At 37.7% G+C, this 8,375-nt stretch overlaps 1 pseudogene; it reads left to right on the forward strand.

Moving 5' to 3' along the window:
- Positions 1 to 7,923: 7,923 nt before the first annotated feature.
- On the forward strand, positions 7,924 to 8,068 carry LOC118759083 (U2 spliceosomal RNA; annotated as a pseudogene).
- The last annotated feature ends 307 nt before the right edge of the window (positions 8,069 to 8,375 follow it).

The following is an 8,375-nucleotide window of genomic DNA, read 5'->3' on the forward strand; positions in this document are numbered from 1 at the left end:
CTAACGCATAAATAGGAACTCTCAATAGAGTATAATTGTACTACAGATGACAGGAACTATATCTATATCATCAGGGCAAATTCTGAGAATGCTTAGTTAAAAAAAAAAAAAAAAGAGGACTATGAGCTACAAGTAGACCACAACACAGTGAACAGTATTTCCCCAGGTACTCTAATTCCTAACAATCACAGCAACAATTCTTATTTGCAAAGAACAAGACAAGATGTGCTGTGTATACATTATGTCATGCACATAACAACCCTGTGAAGAGTCTTTTCTTACAAACCTTTACACTGATAGACTACTTCTACATTTTAAAGACAACAGTTAGTATTTTGTGCCGCATTCAACACAAGCACATTCTGCATAGAATTACTATTTGATCATTATCATTGTTTTTTTAAAGTAATCATCTATATTCATAAATACAGCAATAAATATTTCTTATTAGGTAAAGGGGCATGATTTACCAAAGATTAAAAGTGCTTTATGAGAAATGACTTGGGGACTGTGACTAAATACCCAGAACTACTTAGAAATTTCAAGTCTCACTTTCTTTTATCTTGGAATTCTTAAGTTTCTCAATTTTAAAATGTTCCATTCTCTCCTACATGGGGAAAAAGTCACACCTGTCTTTCTATTTGAAGTTTGTGAAAACACATTCAAGGATCGTTTACATCTTAGTCACTAGTCTCAGGCACACCATTAGCAGCTAATGGCCACTTCAGCCCAGATCGCACTACTGGAGAATTCATTATAGCAGACTTAATTAAACTTCAGACGTAACATTGTATAAATATAGTGAAATCCAATGTATATACCCTTTAAATGAACTTTTCTTCAAAGCATTAAACTTTTTGAAGATCAATAAATTCTATTTTTGATATTTTGTTTATAACATAATTCCATCAAATCCCATACATTCATGCATACTGGTTGTAGTCCATATGCTTTCTAATTCCTTGTCAAGATTTAAAACATTTTTTTTAAAGATTTATTCATTTTATTACAGCCAGATATATACAGAGAGGAGGAGAGACAGAGAGGAAGATCTTCCGTCCTATGATTCACTCCCCAAGTGAGCCGCAACGGCCGGTGCACGCCGATCTGAAGCCGGGAACCAGGAACCTCTTACGGGTCTCCCACGCAGGTGCAGGGTCCCAATGCATTGGGCCGTCCTCAACTGCTTTCCCAGGCCACAAGCAGGGAGCTGGATGGGAAGTGGGGCTGCCGGGATTAGAACCGGCGCCCATATGGGATCCCGGGGCTTTCAAGGCAAGGACTTTAGCCGCTAGGCCACGCCGCTGGGCCCAAGATTTAAAACATTTTAAAAATGAATTTAATGTTGTTTTTCAAAAGTAACAAGTACCCCAGTACTTGAGACATCACCTGGTTGACAACTATAAAATAATTTCTATAATTTTAAATGTTTTAATTCATCATTACAAACGTGATTAGCACTTTAAAAAGAAAAAAACCCTTTAGTTTTAAGAAATAAATAATTGGGCCCAGTGCAATGGTTCAATGAATAAATCCTCACCTTGTAAGTGCCAGGATCCCCAAGGAGGACTAGTTCATGTCCCAGCTGCTCCACTTCCTATTTAGTTCCCTACCTGTAACCTGAGAAAGCACTGGAGGATACTCCAAAGTCTTGGGACCCTGCACCCACGTGGAAGACCCAGAAGAAGCTCCTGGCTCCTGGCTTTGGATTGGTCAACTCCGGCCATTGTGGACACTTGGGGAGTGATGCAGCAGAAGACGACTTTCTCTTTGTATCTCCTCCTTATCTCAATAAATCTTTCCAATAAAAATAAAATAAAACAATACATTAGTTTTCTAAACCTATTATCACAATGTCTGTGAAATCATACACTTTTGAACAAGAGAAGATTGTTATATTTGCTTATTTCATCCAATCTTTTCTAGAGACATTTATTAGCTTGCTTCTATTTTCTGGGCAATTCTGTAATAAGCAAATTTCCTATTTTAAAAAATATTTTGTGGCTGATTTATATCTTCTGCCTCCTTCTTCTTGATTAGTTGGGCTAGTGGGGAATCTATTTGGTTGATTTACTCAAAAAACTAGATCTTTGATTCACTGATTTTATGTATTGTTCTTTTGGTCTCTGATACATCTATGGTATGGAATACTACTCAGCCATTAAAAAGAACGAAAATCTACTATTTGCAACCACATGGTCCCAATTAGAGACCATTATGCTCAGTGAAATAAGTCAATCCCAAAAGGACAAATATCATAAGTTCTCTCTGATATAGGACAACTTCCTTGTGAAATACAAGATAAATAGCCCTTTCAATGATTTTTTTCTATATCTCATAGGTTTTGATATTTTTGTTTTTGTTTTCATTCCTTCAAAATACTTTTTTTCTTTTATAAAATTCTTCATTACTCATAGGTTATACAGTAGCATCATTTTCTTCAGGATTTTTTTTTCATTGCTTCAGTGACACAATGACCATTCAGTAGCATATCATTTAACCTCATATTGTAAATTTTGTATTTTCCTCTTTGTTATTGATTTTGTTTTATGGATTTTCATTTACAGGGATGTACAGTAACTATATAATAGAGACTATTTTATTCAGATGTGAAGGTGCAATGCAGGATGTATCTCTACTTCTCAATCAAGGATGCACTCTCAATGAAACTGTTGGATATAGCTTGATAACAGATGCTGAACTTTCAGCATCGTCTGTACCTACAATGTCAGTATTCACTTAAATAGCTACAAGAGGGACATATGGCTCTTTATGAAGGACTGTACTAGTAGTCCTTATTGTAATATGAGGAAAATTAGTGAAGGGGAGAGGATTTGAGAAAGGGGAAGGAAAAATCCCAGAGCCCATGGAATTGTATCATAAAATAATTTAAAATTTTTTTTAAATTTTGTTACTTATTTAAATGAGAGTTACACAGGGAGAGAAACAGAGAGAAAGAAAGAGAGAGAGAGAAAAATCTTCCACTTGTTGATTCACTTCCCAGATAGCCATAGCAGCCAGGGCTGGGCCAGGCTGAAGCCAGAAGCCAGGATCTTCTTCCAGATCTCCTACAAGGGGGTTAGGGACCCCAAAACTCAGGCCATCTTCTGCTGCTTTTCTGAGGCTGTTAGCAAGAATGTAATGGATCTGGGCTTGAACTGGCACCCACAAAGATGCTAACAGTGCAAGTGGAAGTATAACTCACTATGCCAAAATATTGGTTCCATAAACTCCCATTTTTGAGGGATGAGAATATTAGGGCATAAGCCTGGCTTTAAGCAGACAACGCAAGTTCTAATTTTTCTCTACAGCTTTCTTACATTTTATGTCACAAAAGCATACCATGCTGTGCATTTACTATGATGAAAAGGTTATCCTCAGTGCTTCTTACTGAAACTAGACTCCCAAGGTGCTGGGGCACCTAGCAATGCATTCACATGGGCACATGCTTCTGTGCCTGTCAATTCACCCTCTGTCACATTTCCCCAGGGCAAGAGGCATTGGAGTAGCAAGAACATTTTGTGGGATTTGGCTGAAGCATATTCTCTAAATTGCTCCAAAAGAGGGAAAAAATTAGTTTTATTTTCCTTTTCCTTTCTTTTCTGTTCATTTTTTTTCTTTCTTTGCTTTTTTTGATATACAAAGTACACATAGTTTAAATATTCAACATGCTTGTGGCATTAAAATTTTATGAAAGCATAATTAGCAAAGCAATGCAGAAGTATTTCTGGAGGCTCACAGACCACAGCATTGGCAGGGTCATGTTTACTATGAATGCTGTGGGTAATCCTTTCTTGCCTCTACCCAGATTTGGGTAGTTTGTTGTCAGTCTGTTTCCTGGCTTACAGATGCAAATTTCAATCTCTGCCTATATCATCACAAGGTATTTTTCCTGCACATCTGCCTTTATGACATAAAGGATGCCAGCCATGTTGGATTAGGGGCTGACCTTATGTAGGTATGATCATCTATTAACTGGTCAGATCTGCAGTGACTCTATTTCCCAATGAGGTCACATGATGAAGCACTAGTGGTTAGGACTTTGATATTACTGTTTCAGGTGGGATCCAAAGCAATCTATAACACTTAGTGTCACACAAACCAGCTGATTCATACTGAGCCACATATCTCCCTGACCACTTCCTATGCCAAGGAAATGTCCTATTTTAATTGCCATGAACATCACACTAGGAAACTGAGATCATATTGAATATATATGATATATTGTTTGCTACACATAAATGTTTTAGTTATGGTTTTTCTCTGGTATAGTAGTTATTAGATGTGGACTCTGCTTATCAATACATTTTGTGAGGAAAGTGATGAATAATATGAAAAAACTATTGAGCTAGCACTATTTTAGGCACTTCAAAATTATTTATTCAAAAGGCAGAACACAAACACACAGACTGATTCCATCCACTAGTTCACTTTCCAAATGCCTTAAACAGTGGAGGTTGGGTCAGGCCAAAGCCAGGTGCCAGGAACTTCATTCTGCTCTCCACAGGGACCCAGGTGCTTGAGCTATCTCTTGCTGCCTGCCAGGTGTGCATTACCAGGAAGCTAGATCAAAGTCAAGATGGGACTAGAGCCGGTATTCTGAAATGGACTGCAGACATCTCAAGTGGTAGTTAATCCACTGTAATACATGGTCCATCTTTCTAAGCACCTTAGACACAGGGTCTCTTTAACATATACCACACACAGGAGCCCAGCACATTAGCTTAGTGGCTAAACTCTTCACTTTCAACAAGCTGGGATCCCAAATGGGCACCGGTTCTAATTCCAGTAGCCCCACTTCTCATCCAGCTTCCTGCTTGTGGCCTGAGAAAGCAGTCAAGGATGGCCCAAAACCTTGGGACCCTACACCCACATGGTAGACCTGGAAGAGCTCCTGGCTCCTGGCTTTGGATCGGCACAGCTCCAGTCATTGCGGTCACTTGGGGAGTGAATGATTAGACAGAAGATCTTCGTCTCTGTCACTCCTCCTCTCTATATATCTGATTTTGCAATATAATTAATTAATTAATTAAATATTTTAAAAATATACACCACACAAAAGGAAACTAGAGGAATATATTGGTAGTACTCAATCTTAAGCACTGAGAGATGAATTGACCTAAGATCATAAAATTAACAGGAGGCTAAACTGGATCTAGAACCAGGCCAGCTGTCCCCAGTCTATTCTTCTAATCACTATTTTATATAAACAATAAATAAAATTTAAGTTAAAAAAATCACTTCCTTTAAATAACCAATATTCTCTTTTGTGAAAATCAAATTATCTGGTGATATCTGAATACTTGGTAGCCTAAGGCTCATAAGGAAACAGAGGGCAAATTTCAGGAGAATCTGTGGCCATAGTGCTTACATCTCAAGGAGAGATTAACGAGCACCTCCCCTGAGGCGCCTGGGAATGATGGGCCAGCAAGCTGAAGGCCTCACAGATTAGAAAGAGTGCTGTGATTTGGATATGGAGAAGGGATTATCGTGCTCACAAAATCCCAGTTAAGTGTCACAAGAGATTGTTTAAAAAGAGTGAGCTTGACTCTTTCTGCTAACTGACTGCCTCACCATGTGATCCCTCTAGCATGGACACCCACCACAATGACATCTTTCTTAAGGCTCTTGTCAGAGTTGGTGCCATACTATTTGGACTCCAAAACTGTGACTAACGTAAACTTCATTTCTTCATAAAGTCTCAGACATTTTTTATATCAATGGAAAAATGGACTAATGGAGGGGCTGGAAAAAAATAAACTCTTGACCATGGTTCTCAATCACGCCTACACAATTAGAAACATATGAGGCACTTATAAAAGATACCTGTGCTCAAACTGTATTCTCAGATTTAGCAATTTAATTCATCTGGGATATCTTAGCCATTGGCATTTAAAAAAAAAAAAGAAAAGGTCCTTATTTGACTCCAACGAACAGTCAGGTTGAACCACTAATCTAGAACCTGTGAAATTGCTTCCCATTGCTGTTTTTCACTTCCAGGCTGTGGATGACTTGAAGTCCAGTGCCATTTCTTTTTCTTTTTCAATGTCACATACACATCCAATTTGAGTGGTAATAGAGTTCTCACAGAGTCATAGCAGGATGAATACAGAAGGACCTGGGTAGTGGGAGGAACCACTGTTCAATCAGCCAGAAACATCTAAGACCATGGACAACAAACCTCATTAGTTTTCTTTCAGGTTAGCTCAGGCTAGAGTATGCAATGGCTCAACACTTGGTACTAGTCGACCATATCTAGCTAGAATTTAGGCTCTGCTTGAAAGCTTCATGAATTTCCACCTTAAAAGTTATTTTCTAGGTGGGCATCAAGCCTGGTAGTTAACACATAGGTTAGGATACCACATCACACATTGGAGTGCCTGGGTTTGACATCCACATCCAGTTCCAGACTCCAGTTTTGTTTTACTGCAAACCCCGGAAAGCTGCAGTGATGATTCGAGTGTTGCAGTTCCCATCTCGCATGTGACCACATGTGTTGGGGAGGAACCTGGATTGAATTCCTAGCTCTCAGTTTTTGCCCTTAGCAATTGTGGAACTTAGGAAAATGCGCACAATGGGTGGGAGCTCTCTCCCTTTCCTTCTTTGTCCTCTCAAGTAATTTTTTACGAAGTCATCTTCTGACAGGTATAACTTTTAAAACCAAAACTCTGTGTTAAAATCAATCCAACAACATGTAGTTACACAGCTGTCGTACAGAATATAGGTGATCAGGGTATGAGCACAAAAAGCATAATTTCCAACAACAAAAAGGACCTACAAAGTCTTGAGTGGGGGAGAAGACAACGTTTTAATTGTGATTTAACATTTCTTCTTTAAAATATTTCTTATTTATTAATATTATCATTCTATAATACAGTTTCATAGGCTCCTCGAATTTCCCTTAACACCTAGTTCCTCTATATCATTACTAAAGTATAGTTCTTCATACAAAATCATATGTCCATCATTGTGGGCATGGACAATGACAGAGAGTCCAGCATCCTATTCTCAAGATATTGTCAATAGTTTCATTGTAAGTCCATCTTTGTCTGGAAGTAGAGATGCATACTACATCGTATCTTCGTATCTGCATATGTTAGTCTCTATTTCACAGTTACTGTACATTCCCTTAAATGAAAAGCCACAAAACAAAATCAACAATAGGAAGAAAAATAGAAATTTGCAGCACCATGAAGTTAAATAACATGTTACTAGATATTACAGTCTCCATTACACAGCTACTGTACATCCCCTCAAATGAAAAGCGACAAAACAAAATCAACAATAGGAAGAAAAAAGAAATTAGCAACACCATGAAATTAAATAACATGGTACTAAATGACTAATGTGTCACTGAAGAAATTAATAAAAATCAAGAACCTTCTTGTAGAAAATGATGCTACTGTAAGATCTATGAGTCACTGAATAATTTAATTAGAAGAAAGTGCTTTGAAAAGATGAAGAGATGAAACTAACAAAAACAAGATCCATGATACAGTTTCCGCTGATTTTTGTTGGTGAAGTGTGTCTCTTGTAGACAAAAAATAGATGTGCTTTATTTTATAATCCAGTCTACTAATCTATGACATTTGATTGAGGTTAAGTCATTTACATTCAGGGTTAATAAGAATAGCTGGCAATTTGGTTCTGTCATTTTAGGAATGGGTTGTTCATTGGTTTAGTCTTCTGTTGTCATTTTAGTGGGATGTTCTTCACATTTGCCTTTGGTCTTGCTGGGTGCTATTCCTCTTTGTCAAGAGAACATCTTGAAGTATCATTTGTAGGGCAGGTTTGGCAGAGGCATATTCTTTTAATTTTTCTTTACTGTGGAAGAATTTTATTTCATTTTCAAAGACAAAAGAAAGCTTTGCTGGATTTGTTATCCTGGGCCGACAATTTTTTCTTTTAGAATCTGAAATATACATCGCTTCTCGGCCTTTTGGCTAAGATCAAGTGTAGAATCTGAAATATATCACTCCATTCTCTTCTTGACTGTAGAGTTTCCTGTGAGAGATCTCCTGTGAGTTTAACTGGCATTCCTTTATATGTCAATTGATGTTTTTCACATCCACATTTAAGGATCTTTTCTTTATGTTCGATTGAAGAGAGCTTGATGATCATGTGTCTTGGTGAAGATCTCTTTTGATCAAGCCTGTTGGGAGTTCTGTGGCCCTCCTGGATGTTGTTTCCCAATTCTTTCTCTAGAGTAGGGAAATTTTCCCTTATTATTTCATTAAATACATTTGTAAAACCAGCTTCTCTTTTTGCACCTTTTGGGACTCCCATAACTCTTATAATAGGCCTCTTAATAGTGTCTTTCAATTCTTGAATACTTTTTTTGACCTGATCCAGCTCTGCTTCCAGCTTTTTGATTA

This window comes from Ochotona princeps, chromosome 7 (assembly GCF_030435755.1).
Source record: "Ochotona princeps isolate mOchPri1 chromosome 7, mOchPri1.hap1, whole genome shotgun sequence".
Lineage (NCBI taxonomy): Eukaryota > Metazoa > Chordata > Mammalia > Lagomorpha > Ochotonidae > Ochotona > Ochotona princeps.